This window comes from Corvus moneduloides, chromosome 7, assembly GCF_009650955.1.
Source record: "Corvus moneduloides isolate bCorMon1 chromosome 7, bCorMon1.pri, whole genome shotgun sequence".
In the NCBI taxonomy this organism is placed as follows: Eukaryota; Metazoa; Chordata; class Aves; order Passeriformes; family Corvidae; genus Corvus; species Corvus moneduloides.
The window spans coordinates 1965133-1988751 of NC_045482.1; the positions used below are offsets into that span (position 1 = coordinate 1965133).

Below are 23619 nucleotides of genomic sequence, written 5' to 3' on the forward strand. Positions count from 1 at the left end.
TTGGCAAAAACCCACTGAAATCTGAGTGAAAAGCCAACTTTTGTTGAAGTTCTCCCTGTCCCGGAAAGATTCAGCTGTGTCAGCAGCAGATCAGAGCTGCCTCTCCCCGTCTGTGCAGCTCCTGGCTCTGCATGTCAGTGTGGTAAAAATAACCGTGTTTGAAATCTAGTGGAAACATTAAGGGCTTAATTATCATCTGCTTTGGAGCTTTTCTTTTCAGCCAAGACTGAGGAGATAGGAAGAATTTGGCTGCTGTTCTCTGCTCCTGCACCACCCAGCCACGATGAGAGCTAAAGCAACGTGGTGGCTCCTGTATTTTTAGAGGCTCCTCTGGCAGGAAGGGATTAGAGGGAATTGCAGCTACTTCAATACCCCCTTGTTCCAGGCGAGTGTGTGTGCCTGTCCCCAGCAGACCCCTTGGCTGTGTGTAGCTTTATGTGAAAGAGGGAAAGTAAAATCTATTTTTAGGCAGTCTGAGTGGCCTGTTACTGGAGGCAAGGTTGTTGACTCATGCCCATCTGATATCATTTAAAGGGTTAGATATTGCCAGCTAACAAAAATAAGTGCTGTTACTCCCTCCTAGTCAATAGAATTAGCTGTTCTTAAGCTGACATTTGCTTTTATGGCAGAGGCAGTGCATCCCCAGGGCCCTGTTAATAATGTATACATGGCTGAGAAGGTGCAAATCTGGATTTTCTTGGGATTGTGGTGATGGAAACAGAAATATGAAGGTAGCAGAGTTGCCAGGGAGCCTTCAGCTCTGTGTCTGTCACTTAGGTTCATCTCTGTTCAAAGAACCTGCAGAAGTTATAAGGGAAGGAGACAAAAGGCTGCTCTGTTAACACCGAGGGCTCTTCCCTTTCCATGGTAGAGTCACAGAAAGGCCCTTCCCTCCTCCTCCTCCTCACCTGAGCCTGCCTCAGGAGCATTCTCTTTGTTAAACAGAAACTCTTCTGTTTCCTGTCTGTTGGTTTTTGGCATCAGTTTTGAAGCCCTGAATCGCTCCCTGGGGATGTGCACTAGAAAACTGATGGGAACCGGTTTCCTATCAGCAGCTGAGACGCAATTCCTGGCTCCACTTTTCCAGGGAATCACAGTCTGCAGACCTGGACAGCATCATGTGCACAGCGTAAGAGACCAAGCACCTCTTGTGGCCTGAGTGTGTGAAATCCTGAGGCAAATACTTCTTGCAAACTCAGGGCACAAGGGAGGTGGGAGGGGAAAATATCAGCTCATAAAGCTTTGCCTGCTGGCTCAGAAGCAGGGAAAGAAATGCATAAAAAGTGAATATAGTTCAGTTTCTTTTTTAGGTCACAGCTGGAATTAACCATGAGGTATTTAACACTGAAGTGGAAGGGAGGGATGAAACACCAGGGAGAGGAGCTGCTTGAAACCTGGTGAGCCCAATGTCTCATTTGAACAAGAAAGATAAAGGATTTGCTTGATGTAAGGTCACACTTACTACAAGATCCTTGTCTTTCCTTCCCTCAGCTGGGGTAAGGAAAGCCAGGCCTCCAGGTATCCCACTTGAAATGTAATATAAAGGGGAGATGCAACAGGCAGGTGGCTGTGAGTGAAACAGGCCTCCCAAATACACCTTCCACTGCTTCCACTGCACCTGCTCTGGCCAGGCTGATTCTGTGAAACCAGACCAGCAGCCAGAGAATCCCAGAAAGAATCCCAGGATGCTTTTTGTTGGGAGAGACCTTAAAGCCCATCTCGTTCCACCCCCTGCCATGGGCAGGGACACCTTCCACTAGACCTGGTTGCTTCAAGCCCCAATGTCCAACTTGGCCTTCACACTTCCAGGGATCCAGGGGCAGCCACAGCTTCTTCTCAGCCTCACCATCCTCACAAGGAAGGATTTCTTCCTAATACCTAACCTTAACCTGCCCTCTGTGAGTTTAAAGAGTCATGGAATCACCAAATTATTGAGGCTGAAGAAGACTTCCAAGGCCATCGAGTCCAACCCATCACTGATGCCCACCTTGTCACCCAGCCCAGAGCACTGAGTGCCACATGCAGGCCTTCCTTGGACATCTCCAGGGATGGGGGGACTCCACCACCTCCCTTAGCAGCCCCTTCCAGTGCCTGACCACCCTTTCCATGAAGAAATTCCTCCTGAACCTCCCCTGGCACAGCTTAAGACCGTTTCCTCTCGTCCTGTCACTTGTTGCCCAGGAAAAGTTGCTGATCCCTACCTGGCTCCTGTTTTAGAGTGAGAAGGTTTCCTCTGAGCCTCCTTTTCTCTAGAGACAGAGCTGAACTCCTCCCCACAGCTGCTCTAATCCCTGCAGCGGCCCAATTCCCAGCATGATGGCCATTTCTCCCATTGAAGGAATGCTGAGAGCTGCTCTCTGGGTGCACCCTTTGGCTCACCATAGTGGCCATGGTGCCTTGATTGGCCTGTTAGGATTCAGGCTAATCAACACCAAATGGGGTCTTGCTTTTAGAACAGATTTTTTTGTACCATGGTAATAGGACTCAGAAATGTTCCTGGAAAGGGCTTGTTTTTCTCCCAGATGAAAATGGGGGCAGAGAATGGCACTCTAGAGACAATATCTGAGTCAATCCCAATGCTTTGTGGGGTTTGGAAAGACTTCCTTAAAGTGCTGCTCAGTGTCACTGGATGGACAAAACAAAATTTATGCTGCTCCCCAGGTTAGCACTGCACATGCTGGGCTGTGCTCCCTTTTCCCTACCTAGAAAATTTATTCCAGACCTGAAAAAAACCTCTTCCCCGGTGTAGGTAAATTCCTTTCTAATAAAAACACATTTTATTTTCCTGACAAAACAAGATTTTTCATGAGGGGAGTGGGGGAAAACTGCATTTGAAAACACACAGCAAGAAAGCACATCACAAGAATATAGGCCAAGTAGCCATCAACAATTAGTAGAGTTTCTTGGAGAGGGCGCCAAAAGAGCAAAAAAAGCTTCTTTATTTGTGATATGTTGATAAATGATATGCTAATAGCTGAGGCATGTCTTTAGTAATTATTTGGTTTTAAAAAACCTAAGCAGAGCCAGGATCCTGTTTGAGCTGAAGGGGCATTTGCAGTTTCCCAGTGAGGCAGACACTGGGATCATACCCAACAGCTGTTGGGAATCACAGCCATGGTCCAACAACGCCCTGAAAGCACATGCCTAACTTTACCCTTCCTCCATAAAACTTGTGGTACACAGTGACAAGGCACAGCAAAGGAAATGCTGGATAAAGGGGGAAAAGATGGACTTGGCCAAGTCAGGCAGGAGGCCCGTGTCAGAGCCAGGAGCTGAAATCACCTCTCCTGAGGACGCTCTTTACCATCACTGCCAGAGGCAGAGCTGACCTTCCTGTGGCTCCCTGTGCAAGATCTCAGGCTCCACAGGACCTGACACTTGGATCCAGCTTCTTACTTTTATCTTTTTCTTCTCCTTGGCCCTCAGGCTGCTTTCCGAGTGGGCCATGAGCATCACGGTGAATTCTGTCAGAGGGCTTTTCCAATTGGAAAAAAACAAACAAAACCCAAAACAAAACCAACCAAAAACCCTAAGTATGACCAAAACCCTTCCCTAAGGTTTTTTTAACCAAAGTTCCCAAAGAAATTTATTGCTCTGGTAGAGGACTGTGTTGTGCAGTGTGGTCTGAAAGGTGGGGAGGAGAAGGGAGAGCAGGAATCAATCCTGTGGCATGTGGTGAGCAAGATGTTCACCTTGCAGACAGATGCTTTTCAGCAGTTAGTGGGGATGCAGTCCCTGCCTAATTGTATTTAGCCGATCCCTGACCTTTTAGATCAGTGGGAAGAGTCCCAGGCAGTCAGCAGACTTGAGAAAAAGCCCCAAATGACAGAGAAAATTAGAGTTTGGGAGTTTTGAACTGTTATTGTTTGACTCATGGCTGTGGGTATTTTCCTCTCTGCGCAGCTGTTGGGAGAACTGGGGGTGGCTACTGGGAGATGATTAAATCCATGTGACATCCCTGAGGTAAAAGAGCTCTGTGGTGAGGCCTTAAAATGTTACGGCAATCCCAACAACCAACAATCCCGACTAGCAGGACTGAGTCTGGGAGAGCTCTGCTGTGAAATTCCTGGAGTTATTTGGGCAGTGATAGCACCCACTGCCCCCAGGGTTATGTGGGCGAGGTCAAAGAGATGGATTGTTGCCCCCAAGAAACTGCTTACAAAAGAAATGAGAAACAGAAATAAAGGGGCTGTTGCAAATGTGAAACAAGAAACAAGAGGGTTGGTCAGATGTGGGGGCTGAAGGCTCCTCTGGCTGCTTTTAGGTGCCTTCTCGGATGAGCTGACTTTCTAAGAAGGGTTTTAATGAGGTGAAAAGGAGCTCAGCTCCTGCAGAAGTTAGGACCAAGGATGGCTGTGTCCTTGTAAATCCTGTCTCAGTTGTAGAGAGGAAGAGAGGCTCAGGAAGCTGCACGGCTGTGCTGTTCACAGCTGCTGATTCCTCTCTCTTCCCAACTCTGCTTCCAAGAGGGGTCAGAGCCAGGGCAACAGTCAAAGTGCCAGGGAGGAGTTTCAGTGCTGATAGCCATAGTTTGTCCTCCATCTGCAAAGCTGAAAATGGAGAGCAACCAAAAAAAAAGTCTGGATGATAATAGTCTATGATGATAATAATGATAATAATAATCCCCAATTCCCTCGTAGTCGGTCTCATCTCATCTCACCCCACCCTTTATTTCTGCTCCAGAAATCCTGTTTCCACAGGATTGCTGGCACCCTGAGGATCCAGCACAGGAGTCATGCTGGAGGTCAGAGAGATAACATGGGATGGGATGGGATTGGATGTGGGTTTCTTTCAGGACAGCGAGTTCACATCACGGTCCGCCAGAGGTTTTTCCATGGAACTTTAAGCCTACCTTTTAAACTCCTCTCTGCCTCAATTTCCCAGCAATTAAATGGGGATGGGACTTTTCTCTTTAGCTGTTTGCATTGTCAGCTGTCTAAAACAGAGTCAGTTCCATCTCCTAGCATGCCTGCTCCTGGCTGTAGCTGCTGCCACGATATCCTTTGTAATGAGGGAATGAGCATGTCTGCCTCTCTCTGCTCAGGACCAGCCAGGAAACCCTTTAGGTTTCCTGTCACAGCACCAGGGACAAGGAGACAGGATTTGACTCTGAATTGCCAGATCCCAGCACGGATTAGCCAGGCACATTTACAAAAAGCCACAGGACAGTCTCTGCTCGGAGAGGGATCTCCTGAAGGTTGTGTCCCAGCCCACACTGTTCCCAGAGCAGCTGGGTCCCTCTGGACTGCTGGGCTCTCACGAGCAGGGCTGGCCCGAGGGCTCTGAGCAGGTGTTGCAAATTTTTCTCCTTTTGTGTTTTTTTCTCAAGCAGGGCAAGACCATCTGTTACACTCTGAGGTCATTAATGGTTTCCAGGATTGCCAGGAAATAGAAAATAGTTGTGCAGCCTGCGACGTGTAGAGCAAGCAGATATTATGCTCACATACGCAGGAGCACAGAGCAGGGTGTAGGGGTTTGTGAAATACTCCAGTGGGGTGGCTTCCAGCGGTTTTGCCTTTAGGAAGCTGCACAGCTGTTCCAAGCTGTTGAGCACTTGGGGAGATGAGCTCTATTTGCAAAAACAATGTCGTTGTCTAAGTCACCTTCTCCTCGGTGTGCCAAGCAGGGGTCCCTTCCAGCCCCTTGCTGGGACCGCTTCCACCTGCAGCCAAGGATCTCCGAGGCGTTCCTTAGCACTCAAACCCACCTGGAGAACGTGGTGTTTTGGGCTGTAGCCCAGAAATCCAAATGAAAGCCTGCTGGAGCCACTGGGAGTCTTTCCATGAAATGCTCAAGGGTTTGCTTTGGATTTCATTTGCTCTCTGCAAAGCTGAGCCGCGGCCAGTGGAATGAGTCTGCTTTGGGACACTCACGCTATCCCTTGAAGGGGTGTTTCAGAGGTTAGGAAGAGTCTCCAAGCAGGAAGCAAATCCTACCAGGAGCACCAGGGCCTCCTGGATCTAATCACCCCTGAAGCCTTAATGAAGCTCTTTCATGGGGCAAGGCCACTTGGTGCTGCTGTCACTTGAGCACAAATCCTTTGTGGCCTGTAAGGAGCCGTGGGCGCTCGCAGGAGAGCTGGGATGTGCTTGTGTAGTTTTGCAACTGCACATCAACATCTGTCTCAGGATCAGTATTCATGGATCACTTATCAGGAATCTGGCTCAAGTGGGAGGAATTGTGATAAAAATGTCTGCATGTTTCATTTGCAGCCAGGAAAGGGGGCTGAGTTTTTCTAGGCTGGCGTGGGTTTCCTAGGCTTTGACAGAACAGTTTTTGTTTTGACACTGTCAAAACATTTCTTTTCTTTTCTTTTCTTTCTTTTTTTTTTTTTTTTGTGGTGCTTTGCCCTTTTCAATGGAGATGCTTTCATTAGAATCTGACTTCAGTATGCTATAGACTGTGTGATTTTTATAATATATTAATAATCTGCTCTATTGTTTTGCTATTAGTTCACCTAATTATTTTCTACACCTTTGAGAAGAAGAGTTTTTATGCTATCAGAAAAAAGTCAGCTTTAGTAAAGCAAACTGTACTGCTATTTCTGGGTGTTTTTTAAAGCAATTCACTGTATAATTTCCACAATTTTAATTTAATTTGCCTTTCTAGGAGCTTATAGAAAAATACTAGGGCTCTCCAGAGAACAAAAATTACACCTCCCAGCCCACATGAGTGTGGTTCTTTTTGCAGGGGTAAGGATGCATTTATTTCACTTTATAAATCTATTTCATGATCCAAGTGGTCTGGCAATAAGAACCTGTAGTAATTTAATGTTACTGATTTTATATTTGTTATTACATGTACCTGACTTCACCCAGGGGGATTTCACTGACTCTGAGGCTGGCTGCCATACAGAGTCACAGGGATATTGTTAATCCTCTTATTATAACCTGGGAATTTGGGAATGGAGACAGCCATTATTTTCCAGAGGTGGTGCAGGGAATCAAAGGGAGGTGAAACCGTGAACACTGGTCCCAGAACTACCACACAGCATCAGGACCCCAGCAAGTCCAGCAGGTGCTACCTGTGTTTTCCATTTTGTCTTGCCAGTGTTTTTCCCAGATCCCAACCTTCTGTAGGGAGAGGCCTTGTAAATGTCTTTCAGGAGCATCCACTCTGTCCTATTTAAAACTTTGCTCTGTCATTGAGGAAACAGAATTTTTCCTCCCTCTCTTGAAACTTGTGCTATCTTCAGCTGTAGCATCACAGGAAATTAATTGATATGATCCTGCATAAAACTGTTTTCTCAACAGCTTCACCCCATCCAAAATTCTTACTTTCTGAAGATGAGAGTGATTCACAGTACATGCATATTTTTGAATTTGCTCACAGTTAGCAGCTTACCAGGACTCTTCCAAACTTACAAGCCCAGCTTGGGAGTAGTAAAGGGCTCAAACCAGCTTATTTTGGTCCAACGCAGGTAAATAAGTGCATCTTTGCACCACATGCATGGCCTCTCCCCCAGTTCAGCCAGAGGAAAGCCTGATTTCACTGCCAGCAGAGTTTTGACTCCATCTGGATGAAACTGGATGGAATGGTAAGGACTGGGCAGCCGGATTGCAACAGGAGTTTAGGGGTTGGAATAGCTGTGGAATGCCCAAGCAGGAATCTGGTGCAGTGGAGCCCTGCCTGCCCTGGAGACATCCTACAGTCCCTGTGAGGAATTAGAGGGAGTTACTCAGTGATTGGAGACAGACAACCCTGCAGCAGCGTTTGTTGGGGTTTGCAGCTTTCAAAGTGCTCCAATTGCCTTTTAAACAGCTACTCCTTTACTCAAGGAGACCCGGCCTGGGGCTTCCCCAGGGTAAATTCCAGATTCCCATGGAAATCCAGGAGTCTGGGGACATTTCAGGCTGGCCTTTGTGCTTTGTGATGTCTTGCCTTTTTCGGGGGCGTTAGATGCTACGTGCAAAGCAGATCCGGAAGTGAAAGATCTCAGGAAAGGGTTTGCCCTTTCCTTGTATTGAGAAATGCAGTCCATCCTCCAGCTTTTGCCCACATTGCAGCTACCCAGGCTTAGGATAATCTGCTTTAAGATAGCATGATAACATTCAGCTTGCCAGGGGCTGCTTCCTTCAAGCATCAACTACCAAACATTTGGGCCAAGCCAGTTCCATTCTTTGTGTTGTTTGGTTTTGGGTTTTTTTTCACCATTCCCTGAGCTTTCTAGGAAAAACAGTTTCCTCTGCAACCAAATATAGTTCTAACTCCTCCACTAAGAGCACTTTTGATGTGCTGTTCAAAGGAAATCCATCGGAGCAGGGTTCTGTTAATAAAACTCTGGAGAAACAGGAGGTCAAATGACATGAGTAAATAGACCTCTCCGTCTCTTTGGAGCTCCCATTCAAAGCCAAGAGGAATTTATCCTGACAAAAACACCAGTTTTAACTTTGGAGATTGCTCTTTGAGCCACAAAGAACTAATTCATTCTAGTGGATAGCATAAAGGCACTTATCCACATCTTTCCAGTGCTTCCAGATGTATCCGGGGACAACTATTTTACTTTTTAAAATACACTTTTCCATCAAAAGAATTAAACCCCAAACCCTAAGTCCTAGATTTTTTTTGGTGTTTCTTAGATTCAAACATAATTTCTGACTGGAGCCAGAGGTATTTAATCTGAGGAGGAGGCAAGGGTTTGCACAGGATATCAGCTGGCCAGGGCTGTCTTTACCCAAGGAACCTCTGTTTCTGAGATCTGCTGGGTTTTGTTAGGGTTTTCTTTCTCCCCAGAGAGAAATCAATGCTCCTGCTTTCTTCTGCACATGGCCCCGTGCTTTTAGCTGACTTTCCACCCTCTTCTTCACATAACTGAGGTGTTGCCAGCATGCAAAATACCACATCTTGCAGATAACTTGTGCCCCAGACACTTTATTCGTGAGTCACACACACATCCCTGGGCATGGGAATCCTTTCCTGGTGCTGTCACACCCTTGTTTTCACCAGGATGAGGAACCAGAGGTAAGGATGGCTGAAAATCTCATTTCGGATGGCCCACCCAGCCCTGTGGTTTGTCTCTCCACCTCTTGTCATTCAATAGCCTTGGGCTGCTTGGGGTGGGGACCACCAGCAGTGATGGAGAGATGTGTTCATCTCTTGGAAAATACTGTTTTCATGTAGCCACAAACCCAGGGTAGTCACTGCTCCCTGCCACTTCCTTCTCCCACTGTCCAGAAGTGACCTCACAGAGGCCATTTGCAGGTTTTTCAGGCCTCCAGAAATGCAAGAACTTCAGCCAAAAAATCTGGCTCTCTCTCCCAAATCTTGAATGTAACTGAAATACCTTGGCACAGGCACTGTGAGTCCTCAGCCTGGCAGAATCTGTATTGTGTGCAAGATTCTGGGTGCCCTGCAACCTCAGTCCCACTGTTCCCACGTAACCTGAACTTATGATTTCTGTCAGGAAAGCTTGAATGAAGGGAAAACCTGTGGCATTCTTTAAGGGATGAAAAGGAGTAGGTTGGAAAACCCAAGCTGGCCCACAGCCCATTAAATGTCCACTTGCTGATGGGAAGGGAGTCCGTGGGATAGACTCTGTGGGGAGTTTCTCCCTTCTTTCCACTCCTTTGGCTTTGTGCCTTTTGCCAGCAACTTCCATGGCTGTCATTCTGGTGACATTCCTGTCTAATTCCCCCCTTGGCTCACAGACATGGTCATCAGACTCATTGGGCAAAAATCTTGCCCTGGTTTGGCTCAGGACCTAACTGGTCACTGTTCCCAGCCCCTGCATGGATTTCCATGCCCACAGCTGCCTACAGCTTTTCCAGATTTCCAAGCAGCCCTGTGAACCAGTTACATCCCCACGTCCAAGGGGTTCCCTTTCCTCCAAATGACTCATGGCCTACGTGGATAAGAGGCCCTTTCTTCCAGAAGTTTCCCAAAGACATTGCAGATGTTGCAAAAAAGGGCAAAAGCTTCCTGGAAATTACTGTATTGTTGGGATAAAATGTAAAATATTGCAAAGTGGGATTTGTCTTCCCAAGGGAATGGCAGGCTGGCTCAAGTATGCATTCCTCCCACCTATCTTTAGAAAGACTGACTCACTCTGTGGGGCTGCTTCTTTCTCTTTCCATCAGTTGCACAGTCCTGCATGTGCAGCTTAGATGGGCATTGAACTTCTAGGGTCTTTGAAGGACTCTGTGATATCTTAGTTTCTCTTTTCAGGTTGGTAGTGGTCAGCCCAGCTCCTGGGCAGCTGATTTGTGCTTTAATCATAAAATGAATCCCAAAATTATAGATGGTTTGGGTGGGAAGGGACCTTAAATCCTGTCTCATCCCACCCCCTGCCATGGGCAGGGACACCTTCCATTATCCCAGGTTGCTCCCAGCCTGTCCAACCTGGCCTTGGACACTTCCAGGGATCCAGGGGCAGCCACAGCTTCTCTGGGCATCCTGTGCCAGGGCCCCAGCACCCTCACAGTGAAGAATTTCTTTGGCAATGCAGTAAATAGAGTAAAACATGTGAAACTTCTTGTTTTAAGCCAGGCACAATTATCTGGACACATACAAATGGTGTTTGCAAATTTGGAGTTAATGTATCTGAAGTCAGAGTTTGGATTTAAAGATCAGTTCTTTGTGCTGAGTGAGAGTAGGCTGATTTTATTAAAGATACTTTTTGCACGATTTTTCACGTTTCTCTGACTGCACGTCCCCATTGAGTTAAAGAACAGCCCTCACCACAAGCTATTACATCATGAACTTGATATCTCTCCCTGGGAGAAGAAACACTTTTTAGGAAAAAAAGCAAATGGAGAGAGGGGGGAAAAGAAGGAAGTGTTCAGAGGAGTTCAGAAAGCCTGAGATTCCTCCAGGGTCCCCAGCTGTGCTGTATGTTGTCCCAGCTGACCACCAGATATTTCCGCTCTGCACATTAATGCATTCACAGAGAGATCAAAGCGCCTGCCCTGGGCGCGCTCCGGGCCAAGTGTGGATGTCCTACCTCCAAACAGCCTGATCCCAGAGCTTCCAGCCCTTTATCCCTCCCTCCTGATATGCCTGGGGCAGAGCACGGGCTCTCTGGAGCTTATTATGGGCAGTGTGTTAAGTGATGGACAAATCTTCCCAAGCCCTGTGGTCCCGGTGGCCTGGAAGCCACATCCGCTGCTGGAGTATTTCGGGTGATGGAAGCAATTTTCCTTTCATGTTGAGGGGAAGAAGAGCAGCACTTCTCTGATGGTCCCATCACTCCACAGGTCCTGTGCTGCCACTCTTCAGAGGTGCCTCTTTGGAGACAAGTGCTGGTGGGTGGCCTCGGGACAGCCCAACTCATCCAGTGTTAGGAGGTTGGAGGAATCCAGTTAGGATGGCCCTGCCAGCTCTGTGCCACACACGGTTGGTTTGTGATGCAGCCCAGAGCAAAGCCACATCCTTTACCAGTCAGGAAATGCTTCTAGGCAGTATTTTACATCTCCACAATATTTTTTCAGAGGAGGGTTCTGAAATTACAGAGTCACAGAATGGTTTGGGTTGGAAGGGACCTTAAAAATCATCTTGTTTCAAGGCCTGGACAGGGACACTTTCCACTAGAATCAGTCCTTGGATCCTGCCTTTCTAAGTGCCCTAAGCAACCATCACTGAGAACAAAGGGACAGGGAGATCTGCTGAGAATTGAAAGTGCTGGAGACAGTGGAGAGTGTTGTGCAAGGGCTCTGTCCCTCATCAGTGTCAAATTGCACAAACTAGAGTTGGCCAGAAGAAGTGAACTAAGAGCTCACTTCCTAAAATGGGAATATCCCCATATGCTCTTCCTGGCTGAGGACCAGGGGCAAGAACAGCAAGGGATGGTGGTGACTGCTGAGTGTCCCTTGCCCCCACAGTGCCCAAGGGAAGGAGAACAGCCCTCTTTGACAAGCACTGGGGCACTTTGCACCCTATAAAATCCCTCTGATATGACTTTAAACCTAAATAATGTAACTTCCTTGAAAAGAAGCTGCTGTTCTCTGGGATCCAACCTCTGCTGGTTAGATTCCCTGGGGCTTGAATGTTTCAGGCATGTTGCTAGCACAACAAGTTAAAATGGGAACTTGTAAACTCCTGTATTTGGGGTTTATTTGCACAGTTAAGCAGCAAAAGCTGTTCTTCGAAAGGAGAGAGCAGTCAAGGTCCATCTGTGCAGTGTGGGAAAAATGACTGGTAGGTGCCAGTGGAGGAAACCCAAATACACCATGGGACTCGTCACCCTGGGAATGATCCATCATTCCATCCATCTGCTTGGGATTCTAAGGTTGCAGGTTTATTTTGATTTTAGTTTCAACTACGCTCACCATTTAGCCCTGCCCCAAGGCTTTGGGCAGCGTGACCTTCCTGAGACCTGAGGTGCTGCTCATCTTCTGCTACCACAATTTTTGCCTCCTTTTTTTATTTTCCCCCCTTAAATGGCCACAACAGGATTGTATCCTGAAGGTTTTTCCAGAGGAGTCATTTAGCCAGATGGCATGTTTGTTTAGCAGTACCTCTGGACACCAGTGCCTTCCAGATGTCCTTGAAAGAGCAGAGTGTCTTGCCCACAGCTCATCAATCGTGCAGTCTCTGCTTGGCCAGAGCTTGTGGACAGCATCTGTCCTGATGTTGCTTCCAATGTATGCAAGCATTTTTATCCATTTAAGGGTTAGGGATTTGGATTGCTTCTCCTTCCATGTGAGTCTCCCCATGATTTTGACCAATGCAAGCTCTTACTTCACAGTGAACTTCTCTCCACATTCATTTGTTCTCTCCAATCATGACTTGCCCTCTTATCACTCCAGCATTTTATCTCTCACTCATTTTCTTCCCGAAAGATCCTTGATGGTCTCTGTGAACCTCTTGTTGGAGCAAAGCTCCTCTCTTTTGTGATGCATCATGTGGAGTTCCACTGCTTGCCCCTGCAGTCTAGCTCAGATTGGCATTTCATGTCCTCCCAGCTCTCACTCACTTCTTACATCTCCTACAGTCTGACCCTCCATGTGGCTCACTGGAGATTTTCAAGACCTTCAAAGGTATTCAAAAAGCAGTGGTTTTTAACAGAATTGATGAAAATCAGATCCAGTCCACAGCTGTCCATGCAGTGGACATTTGCAGCCTTGCCTTCCAGCACAATGACCTGGGCATGGAGCTGGAGGGATGGGGAAGGTGTTGGGAAGCTTGAATTTTGCCTGCCTTTGCTCCATGGCAGGACTTCATTCCAGCCCCCTCTGAGCCTTACCTGCAGCAGAGACTAGTTCAGGTGTGTCAAACTAGGAATTTCTGCTTTAAAAACAAGGCAGAAATATTTTGTGGGTTTTTCTCAAGCTGTGTTTCTTCTTTCAGAAATAAGAAAAACAAGAGCGAAAGCCGCAGCCGTCACTGGGATTGTGAAGCTGCCCACTTTTCACACACAGCTCTGAGATCTGCCCTGAAATCCCAGCCTGTGGGGAGTTTCCAGTCCTCCTGGGGAAGGATTCATAGATGAGTTTCAGCATGAAACCCCTAACACCCACAGGAATAAATGGAACAAAGATGATATCAATTTTTCTTAAAAACCCCTATTTTTAAGGCAATATCAGGATTTTCCTGAGGTTTGACTCATTTTATTTTTTAAGAGCTGAGGCAGAGGTGGAAGCACAGCTTCCCAGGGGCAGTGGCAAGACTGGAGCAGGAGACCAGAGGGAGACAAGATCTGCAGCATCAGCTGCTGCAGGGAGGGAGGATCATTGCCATTTCCTTGAGGCAGAGCTCAAGGAAATTGGAAAAACTGGGAAATACTCAATAACACAAACTTCTTTTGAAAGTCCTCAACTTGTGCAGTTTTCTGATTTGATCACTGGCCTGAAACTTCAGGATTTTGGAACTGGAGATTCCTTTTATTTAACTGAGAGGGTGGCTGTGTGGCTAATGGGATTCCTGGGCTAAATATGCCCCTAGCTCGTTAGCCCTGGGCTGGGATTCAGTCCCTCTACTGGCTTTGAATGGGGTTGTTTTCATTTCTGTCCTCCTTGGCACAGGGTGGACAGAGGCCGTGACTAAACTTTTCTGGTTTCTGTGCCAGTGCAATCATGTGAGAGGTTCAGGGGCTGAAGGAAATGCGGAGGCCTCTCATATGAAACAGGAGGGGGTTTTTGCACATCGGAGGAAAACGAGCAGCCTCAGGCAAAATTCGGGAGACAAAAACCATCCAGCCCTTCCCGGTACTGGTCAGAGGTTGCAGCAAGAGAAAGGGTAAATGCAAAGGGAGAAAAGCTGGATCCAGTGGAAACTGCTGGTCCAAGATCTCCCAGCTAGGTGTCTGGCACAGTGCAGGCGTGGGAGACTTCAGCAGCAACCTGAAAGTTAAGAAAATTAGGAAAAAATTAAGAAAAGGCTGATATTGATAGTGAAATCATGGACATAACAAAGTAGGTACCTCACCTCTGCATTGTTTAGTGACTCTAGAGAGTCCCTGCTCCAAAAACCTGCAGTCAGTGCTTATTAGAAATATCCCTCTGTCCCTTCTCCCTGGTGATGCTGGGGAATGCCAAGGCACTGAGACAAACCTGACCTTGCTTGTAAGTACCACATGCTGGCCTTCCTGGGGCTGAGCTCCCCTGAGCTCTTCCAGAGACCTCTTGAAGTAGCTGGAGGAATGTGCCAGTATCCCTTGACACTGGCCCAGGACCTGCCTCTTGTCCCTGTTTCCCTAAAAACCAGTGGAAGGCTTCTAAAAACACCACCCTGGCACTTCCATGTTAAACTAAGTCCCACCTCTGCTTCTTCCAGTGGCTTGGCTCCAGCTGCACTCAGCTCAGGCCACAGCAAACACTGCAGAAAGCTCTGGAATTTGCTGAAAGAAAAGGCAAAACAAACCAGAAGACACCAAGCACCACCTCTTCTTAGGTTAGTAGTGTGGTCCCAAATAGGGACCCAGAAAATCTGTGTCACCCCACTCCCTGGACAGCTTTCTGCCTGCTGCCAATCCCTTAGATGAGGAGGCTGAACTGGGGGAAGGTTTCTTGCCATGCTTAGATGGTCACTGCGCCATCAGCAGCACCATCCGTGCCTCTCACCATCCATCTCCTACCCCTTGGGTTTCCCTTTTGGAATCCACCCAGCTGCCCTTCATTTGAGGGAGTTGTGTCCCTCACCACGATCAAGCTGTGCCATCTGTTCCTCCTTGCTGGCAGAGATTTGTTGGCCCTGTGGCCCTGCCAGCCCCTGGGCAGGGTGTCCCTGTGTGCACTCGGGGCTGCACAAACTTGTAACAGCAAACAGACCCCACCAAAGGTGTCCAAAACTGTTATTTTGGAAGCATGTGGCCAAAAAGTAAATATAGAAATAGAAAAACTAGTTTTGGCTTGCGTTGGTTTTTTCTTTGTTTGAGTATTTTGTGCCAGGCAAATAAACCACCTAATAACATAATCTCAGCAGAAAAATAAGTGAGAAAAGCAATTGAGCAGTGAAGTGCTATAAGAGCATCTTGTACAGAAGGAAGTGGTGCTCTAAAACAAGGACTGCACTGGGATGGTGGAGGGCTGCAAAGACAAGGCAGGGGTTTTTACACCTCTGAACAGGCTCCCCAAGGCTGGCAGAACTCCAGGAGTGTTTGGACAACGCTCCCAGGGATGCACAGCGTGGGATTGCTGGGCTGTCTGTGCAGGGCCAGGGGTTGGACTCAGTGATCCTGGTGGGTCCCTTCCAGCTCAGGATATTTTATGATTCCCTCTTTTTTTGTCTCTCTCTGAGCACAAGAGACTGATGCTCCACCACCAGCATGAGCAAGGGTTGTGATGTCCTGTGGCAGGAGGAAGGCAAAGGGAAACACAAAAGCCTTGACATTGAGCACTGTCATCATTATCTTCACTGGAGATAAACTGGTAAAAGCCAGTGAAAGGCATCCCTAGGGAGAAGCATTCAGCCAGCACAGAAATCAGAAGGCTCACCTAACTTTGTCCCTCTCATTTGCATCCATGTTTTAATTCCATTCCATTCAGCAGCCCACGTTCATTTCCAGAACGTTAAAGATCTGAATTAAACAATTAAATCTTTTCCTTTGCAAACTTCACTCCAGGCTGGTACCAGGATGGGGACCAGCAACAAAAACACACAGATCCCTTTGTGCCGTGTTCAAGGGCTCCTCTTTTACGGGGGGTGGCTGCCCTGTGTGACATCACTGTCCCCTCTAGTGGCCTGGGGACATCGTGCTCGTGTCCACCCCCTGCTCTGGCAGCGCACGCAGTCTGCTCCAGCCAACGACCTCCTTGACCATCACCCCTCCCTGGGGGCTTTCTGTTTTACCCTGATGGTTGCCAGAATAGGATCAGGCTCCCATGGAAATCCATTTCTTCTTATCCTTGCAGCTGTTGGATGATAGTGAAAGTGAAGAGGCAGCTGCTGGATATATGGGAAAGCGGGATGATAAGGAGTCAGGAGAGAGACTTTGGCTCTCACACAGGATTTTGTCAGCCCTGCTTTAGTTGTCAGCCCACAGAGCATGGAACTGAGCAGCACCCACATGGCTCTGGACAGGAGCAGGATTTTAATGAATTTTAAATTAATGAATGTTAAATTAATGAATTTTAAAGACCTTTGCAGGACTGTTGTGCTGTTACACACCTGGCAACATTAAAGCTGAGCTGAGTCAGTCTGTTCCAGCCACCAGAGAACGCAAACTCAGTTTTGCAGTGGTGTGAAACAGGATCTTTTGCAAGGGTGGGGAGAGAGGTCTGTATCAGGGTGACATTTACACCTACAGTGACAGTTTCCAAGACGTGCCATCCCCGAGTGAGTCATGTTTGGCTCCTTCACTCATCAGTCCGGCCTTGGTAACACATCCCTGGGGATTACCCGATTCTTATCTGTGGCCATGATGGCGAAGGGAGCGGGAAACCTTGCTGCCAGCTCGGCATCTCCTCCCTCTCCTCATGGTTTGGGAATTTTCCTGCCCCCGTGAGAAGCGTGGCAGTCAGACTTTCACTGATTTGCTTGCTTTTAAGCTGTTTCATGGAAAAACTTGCTTTTTCCTGTCTGCTAGGGGAGGGCTGATCCTGGTTTTCAGCTCTGGGTGGGATCAGAAGTGGGACAGGGGTGTTTCATCCAGCACAGCCCAGCAGAGTGCAGTTACCTGCCAGCTTCACACCCCAAGCGGCTGCCAGGAAAGTCGGGCTCTCATGCCTGGCTTTGATTTGCTGCAAAATAGTGTTTCATCTGAAAAAATGACAGGGAAAGCAGCCAAAGAGCAAAGCATTTGAGGACATGCTTTGAGCCAGCCCCGTGCCGCTGGGAGACGGAGGAGGAATTCCGGACAAGCAGTTTTCTCCTACGGTAAAGGCCGCAGGGAATCAGAGGGTGCAAAGTTAAATTAAAGCCTGAAGTTTTTCCCATATTAAGGTATTATTAGATTAAGTATTACTAGAAAGTGCTGAGTTTCTTTAAGCCCAGCTTGGGCTGTTTCAGGAAGGTGTTTGGCCGTCCCTGTAAAACACAAGACACCATATGCTGCAGAAAAGCTCTCTGCAGAAAATTGTGGCAGTGAAGTAAAGGAAAAAGATACTAATTGGAGGAAATTACTCAAATTTCTGCCTTGGATCAGCTGGTACCAACCCCTGAGTTTCTGGAAAACGGCAGAGCCAAGGGCTCGGAGTGCTGGAGGAGTTACTGGCTTGTTTCCTGAGGATTAGCCACGTTGGTAGGGTTGCAAGGGAATCAAAGCTCGTTTAGCAGCTTGGGTAAGGACTGGGATGGTGTGGGAACACTGAGTTTAAAAAGTGTGGGGAGAAAGCTGCAAAGTCAAGGGAAGAAGGATGGAAAAGCCCCATCCCAATGCCAGCCTCCCACTTTAGGGTCGATCACATCCCCGTGGGGGATGCATGGAGAAGTGGCCCCCTGCTCCATCCCAAGCTCCCCACAGCACATCTCTGATTCCCACTCCAATGGGAACGAGCTCCACACGTGCTTGAGCCTCACTCCTCTCACATTTTTCAAGATATTAGCGGGGCTGGGTCTTGGGAGGAAGGTCTCCTTATCCACCTTGCCTCGCTCATAAAATCATTCCAGAAAAATCACAGCATGGCTGGGCTGTAGCTACCCAAGGGTTGGGTTTTTCTCAGTCCCCCTGAGTTGGCATCACCAGTTTTGTTTGCTGGCTCTGGGTGTACAACCCCCCTCCATGGGTGTCCTCTGAGTTGGCTCCCACAGGGAGAGTACGGATAAAATCCTGTCTTGCAGGTGCTTTCACAATTCCCAGAGGATGGTTGAGGTTTATCCTGTCTTGCAGGTGCTTTCACAATTCCCAGAGGATGGTTGAGGTTTATCCTGAGGTGGGGTGAGGAGTACTGGAGTACCAAGGTAGGGTCGGTGGGGTTTTGGGAACTGAGCTCATCTGAAGCACGTTTCTGCCGAATTTGTAGAATTTTTGTGGAAAATGTAATGGTGTTTTTCCCTGGATGGCCTGGCTGTGATGTGGAGAGGTAGGGGATGAGCTGTCCCCTAGGCGTTCCCCTGGAATCCCGCTCCATGATGCCATCCCTACTGTGCAGGAACCAGAGCAGACAATGGTGATCTCAGGGGGATTAAACTTGTTGGGGCTGTTGACAAAAGTCTCTTTTTTCCCCCCAGAGCAGGGACAGCAGCCGTAACGTCAACAAGGGACCTCTTCCAAATCTCACGCAGGGATTCATGGCCACAAATCATCCCCTTGTCTTAACCAGCCCAGAAGGAAGCCCAGCCACGAAGGGTCTCTAAAAACACTTGGCTCTCCACTGATGGGTGATTTCCTTGCATCCCTCATTGCCTGAGCTGGTGCTGCTCTTGTTGCCCCCCCACCGGTGAGCAGAGAGATCCCTGAAATCCAGAAAGTCCCCTTCCTGCCCCTTGGCTCCGGAGATTTCCCTGCTCATCCATGTGTTCCATACACACAGGGCTCAAAGCATTTCATAGGGGCTCAAAAGGCATGGAGTTAAAATGATTTTTCCCCCAATTTGTGGGGTTGGCAAGGGAACTGTTTTCAGCAGAGAACAGGCTCCTTTTGCCCTGGTCCCCATCCCTCTCCTTGTCCCCTCTGGGAGTTGCTGTTGATCTGTGTGGACTTGGCCTCCAAGTATTTCTTTCTTTTTTTCTTTTTCTTTTAAATTTTTTTCCTATTTTATCTTCCTCCTTTTTCCTGTTGTCTTCTTCTTTTTTTCCTCTCTTTTTTCTTTTTTTTCCTTTTTCTTTTTCATTTTTCCTTTTCCCTTTTTCCCTTTCCCCTTCTCCCTTTCCCTTTTCCTTCTCTTTTTCCTTCTCCCTTTTCCCTTTCCCTTTTCTCTTTCCCTTTTCCTTTTTTCCTTTCTCTTTTCCCTTTTATTTATTTTTATATCCATATACACTTCCCCTTTCCCCTTTTTTTATGCTTCCTCTTTCCTTTTCCCCTTTCCCTTTATATGCCTTATTTAAATACATATACATTTCCTTTTTTTCCTTTTCTCTCTCTTTTTTTCCTTCCTTTTTTTTCCTCTCCAATCTTCCACTTTCTCATGCTGCTTTCCCTCTCTGTCCCTTCCCTCCCGGGCCGGGCTGGCGACACCCCAGCCATGAGCTCATGCAGCTCCCGGCTGGATCCCGGATCTGCGTGGGAGGCAGGGAGACGCTGCTCAGCCCAGAGCTGGCCACATTTGGGATCTGTGGGGGCTGATCCCGGCATCCAAGTGCTGTTTGTGCTGGTGGCTCTGGCAAGGGATGGCAAAAGCCGGCTGCAATCTGAGCTTGGGGTCAGTCCCAGCTCCTGGATGGAGGAGAGCAAGGGAAAAGCAAAGGGATTGTGGTGTCTCGTTTGGGATAACCATCCCAATCCATTTACAAGTGGCTTTCCAGCATATCCAGAAACTTCCAGCGATGCTCCTTGGAGTAAGTGTGTGCCTGTTTCAAAAATGCAAATATTTATCTCCTCAAACATGCCCTGCTTGAAATTCAGAGGTGCCAGTTGTGTCTGGGAGCAGAAGTTCCCACTGGGGCTCTCTGCTGAGGCCAGAGGGGGTGAAACTGCAGTGAAGGCGCCTGTTGGACCTTCAGGGCAAATCCATGACCTGTGCAAAATATTTGTGGTTTGTGCTTCCCAGTTCTGAGCGTGCCACTCAATGGGAAGCTCATTGCCAGCCTGCAAATCCCCGGCAGGAGGGTGGAGCCAGGTGAGGGTTGGCCTCTTCTCTCAGGGAACGAGGGACAGGACAAGAGGAAATGGCCTCAAGCTGTGCCAGGGAGGGTCAGGTTGGACATCAGGAGGAATTTCTCCATGGAAAGGGTGATCAGGCATTGGAAGGGGCTGCCCAGGGAGGTGGTGGAGTCTCCATCCCTGGAGGTGTCCAAGGAATGCCTGGACGTGGCACTCAGTGCTCTGGGCTGGTGGCAAGGTGGGGATCAAGGTTGGACTTGATGATCTTGGAGTTCTTTTCCAACCTTCATGACTTTTTCCAACCTTACTGATTCTATGATTTGCAGCCTGTCTTTCCAGCTCTTCCAAAGTCCAGCATGGGCTGCTAGCAACATTCCCAGGGCTTTACAGCTGGGAAATAGCAGCGACCCCCTGAGAGAGCCTGATATCACAAGACTTTTCAGCCTCATTTACAGAGCGGTGGTCTGGATGTGCTTCAAACTTCTGACTGCTTTTTCCAAGCAGAGTTGTTGTTCAGGATTTTTGCTTCTTTTTTTCTAGACTCAACCTTCCCCAGCTCTCAGACCTTTCTTGTGCAATCGATGTCCCATCGTTGACAACGTCTGGGAGAAATGCAGAGATTTCCTGAGAGCGCTGCCGTGGAAATTCCTGAGATTTCTGGTGTGGATGGACACGAAGGGAAGGAGGAGGCAGCCATTTAGGAAGTGCATTTTCCACAGAAATAAATCCTTTCTGCTCACCCTCCGTACTCTGCACCTGCCAAGGGGTTTTTCAGCCTGTGGTACCCCGGAACTGAGGGAAGGCTCAAACATTCACAGCTGTGCCAACTTTTTGTAGCTACTCTGTGCCTCTGGCAGGTTGAGAGCTTGGAAATGTGGCTTGGAGCTCTCCCTGCCTGCTGGAAATGCCAAGGGAGTGAAGGCATGATGAAAACTCCTGGGGAGGTGGTGGATTTTGGCAGTGGGCTCCTCCCAAGCTGCTGCTGAGGCTGGGAAATTCATCACATCCTCCTCTGGCATGCCCTGAGGAGTTTGGTGGGATGCACAGTTGTGGGGCATGTAGCAAGGGAAATTAGAATGGAATTAGATGATCCTTAAGGTCCCTTCCACCCCAAACCCTGCTGTGATCCTGTGAGTCAGGATGAGCTGCCCCTGCATAGGGAAACCCATCTGGGAAAAGGTTTGAGCCCACGCTGCCTCATGGGCACCCAGGGATCAGCACAGCTCCCTTGGAAAAGCATTCCCTGCCACAGGCTGTCAAAGAAAATGTGCAAGTGGGATGTTCCCCTCCCCATCCTTACGTGACCACCAGCATCAGATGTTCCCGGGATGGGACACAGCTGTAGGGACAATGCACGGGGCTGACCAGAGTACAGCCTGCTCTTTTGCAAGGAGCTTGGCTCCAGACTGCAAGCAAAACTGCCTTTTTATTCCCAAAAATAAGATTAAAAAAGGGAGACAGAGTTCCAGCTGCTGCCTCTTGCAGCGGCAGGAGAGGAGGGGTGGAAAAGACGAGCAGTTTTCAGTCTTCCCAATTCAGCGATGCTCAAATGCCTGGGGCAGAACTGGGGCTTTGAATGGACAGGGGTCAAATGGGGTTAAAAAAGCTATAGAAAAGTGGAAAAAGACCTTCTGGGGTGTTAAGTGCAGGTGTGCAGGTGATGGTTGCTGGTTCCCAAGGAGATGGGGAGCTGCAAGCCCTGGCTGAAAGGGTCACCATCCCTTTCCCTATGCCCACACCGCAAGGCAGCTGGGGCAGGAAAATGGGGCAGATGGGGCTTGGATCAGACTAGGGGGGAAAATGCTAAAATTGGGAGGTAACCCTCGAGTCAGAATCATCAAATCATGGAATATCCAGAGTTGAAAGGACCCACAGGGATCATGGAGTCCAGCCCCTGGCCCTGCACAGACCCCCCACCAGTCCCACCCTGGGCATCCCTGGCAGCGCTGTCCAAACGCTCCTGGAGCTCTGGCAGCCTTGGGGCCGTGCCCATTCCCTGGGGAGCCTGGGCAGTGCCCAGCACCCTCTGGGGAAGAGCCTTTTCCTGATCTCCAGCCTGACCCTCTCCTGACACAGCTCCAGCTGTTCCCTGGGTGCTGTCCCTGCTACAGGGAACAGAGATCGGAGCTGCCCCTCAGGAGGAGCTGCAGCCCCCGGTGAGGTCTGACCTCAATCTCCTCATCAGGCTGTTTAATCTGGGATTAGCCCCATCCCTGCAGGCCCATGCCCTGCACAGCCATCACACCTGGCTTCCTTTCTTGCCTCCCCCTTCCAGGATGGAGCTGGCTTTACTCCCAAACGCTCCAGATCTCATGAAGCACTTCCAAACTGCTGGTATTTTTCTAGCACTTAACAAGGCTTTTGCACTTGGGTGTTAAACCCAGCTCACCTGCCCTGTCCTGCTGGGAAGGGGGGGCAAAAAGGGGCTCTTTGGGGTGCATTGGGAGGATGCTCTGACTTGGCCAACTTCAAGAAATAGTTCCCAAATGGGCAGAGAATTCTAATTCTCCTTGCTTAGTCTGTGTCATGCCCCTGTGTGACGAGCTGTGGCTGTTCTCAGACACCCGGTGGGTTTGTCCACTGTGGTTTTTCAAGGTAACATTTCCATTTTAGGTTTCCCATTGCCCATCTTGCTGCTTTTAATCCTAGATTGATACCTACAACCTGCAGGCTTTGAAGGTAGGAAGAGGGGGTGCAGCTTCCAGGTTGCTCTGGAGGTGCCCTTCTGCCTTCCTCCCATGGCTGCTTCCATCCTGGGGGAGAAATAGCATTAAATGTCATGCCCCTGACAGTCTGCAACCACCTGCATCCATTGCAGAGCTGAGCTGCTTTTTAAAAACCCAGGGAAAAGGGATGGAAGATGAGAAAGCACAGAGAAAAGAAGGAGAATTACATTGCAGGTGGGGATTTTGAGTGGTTGTTTTGGTAAAGGCTGCTGGATCTCCAACTTTTTGCTGTGTGTCAAACTGTCAGGTGTTTAATCCAAAATCCACCCCTGCTTAACTCCAAACACTGGGAATCCAGGGATCTGGATGTTTCACCCAGCATGCCATGCAGGGACCCTAGCACCCAGGGCAGGATTTTGGCTTTTCCAAAATAATTTCTCATTTCTAGCAGCTTTAAAAAAAACACATGAACTGGGGCAAAATGTGATGCCATGAGATCTGTGGAGCTGTGGGGAAGGCCGGGCTCGCTGTATGTAACCCTCCTGCTGCAAAACTCCTCTTTTAAAACTTTTTACTTGGAAAACCATTTCTGCCCCCAAAATCACCAGAATCCCAGGGATAAAGGTGTGAGCGGTGAGTGAGGGTATTGAATTTGCCTTTCCAAATGGCACTGGTTTAAACTTTCAGCTGCTGGACAGTGAGTGGTAATCCTGCCGCCCCAGACTTCCCATCAGTAAATGGAAGGAGGTCCTGAGGGCTGGCGCAGGGAAGCTGCAGGGGAGCCTGGATTCCAAACACTAGAGAGGAGCAGCCACAGTGCTCCACTTATTTCCAGAGGCCGTGTTATGGCCTCTGCAATATTCCAGTCAATCGAATGCA

The 23619-nt window shown here is 48.5% G+C and overlaps 1 long non-coding RNA gene across 1 annotated transcript; it reads left to right on the plus strand.

Moving 5' to 3' along the window:
- Positions 1-897: 897 nt before the first annotated feature.
- On the plus strand, positions 898-20829 carry LOC116446931. The gene is made up of 3 exons (XR_004241443.1): positions 898-1129; positions 1311-1397; positions 20615-20829. It is a non-coding gene; the product is annotated as an uncharacterized LOC116446931 (long non-coding RNA).
- Positions 20830-23619: the final 2790 nt, after the last annotated feature.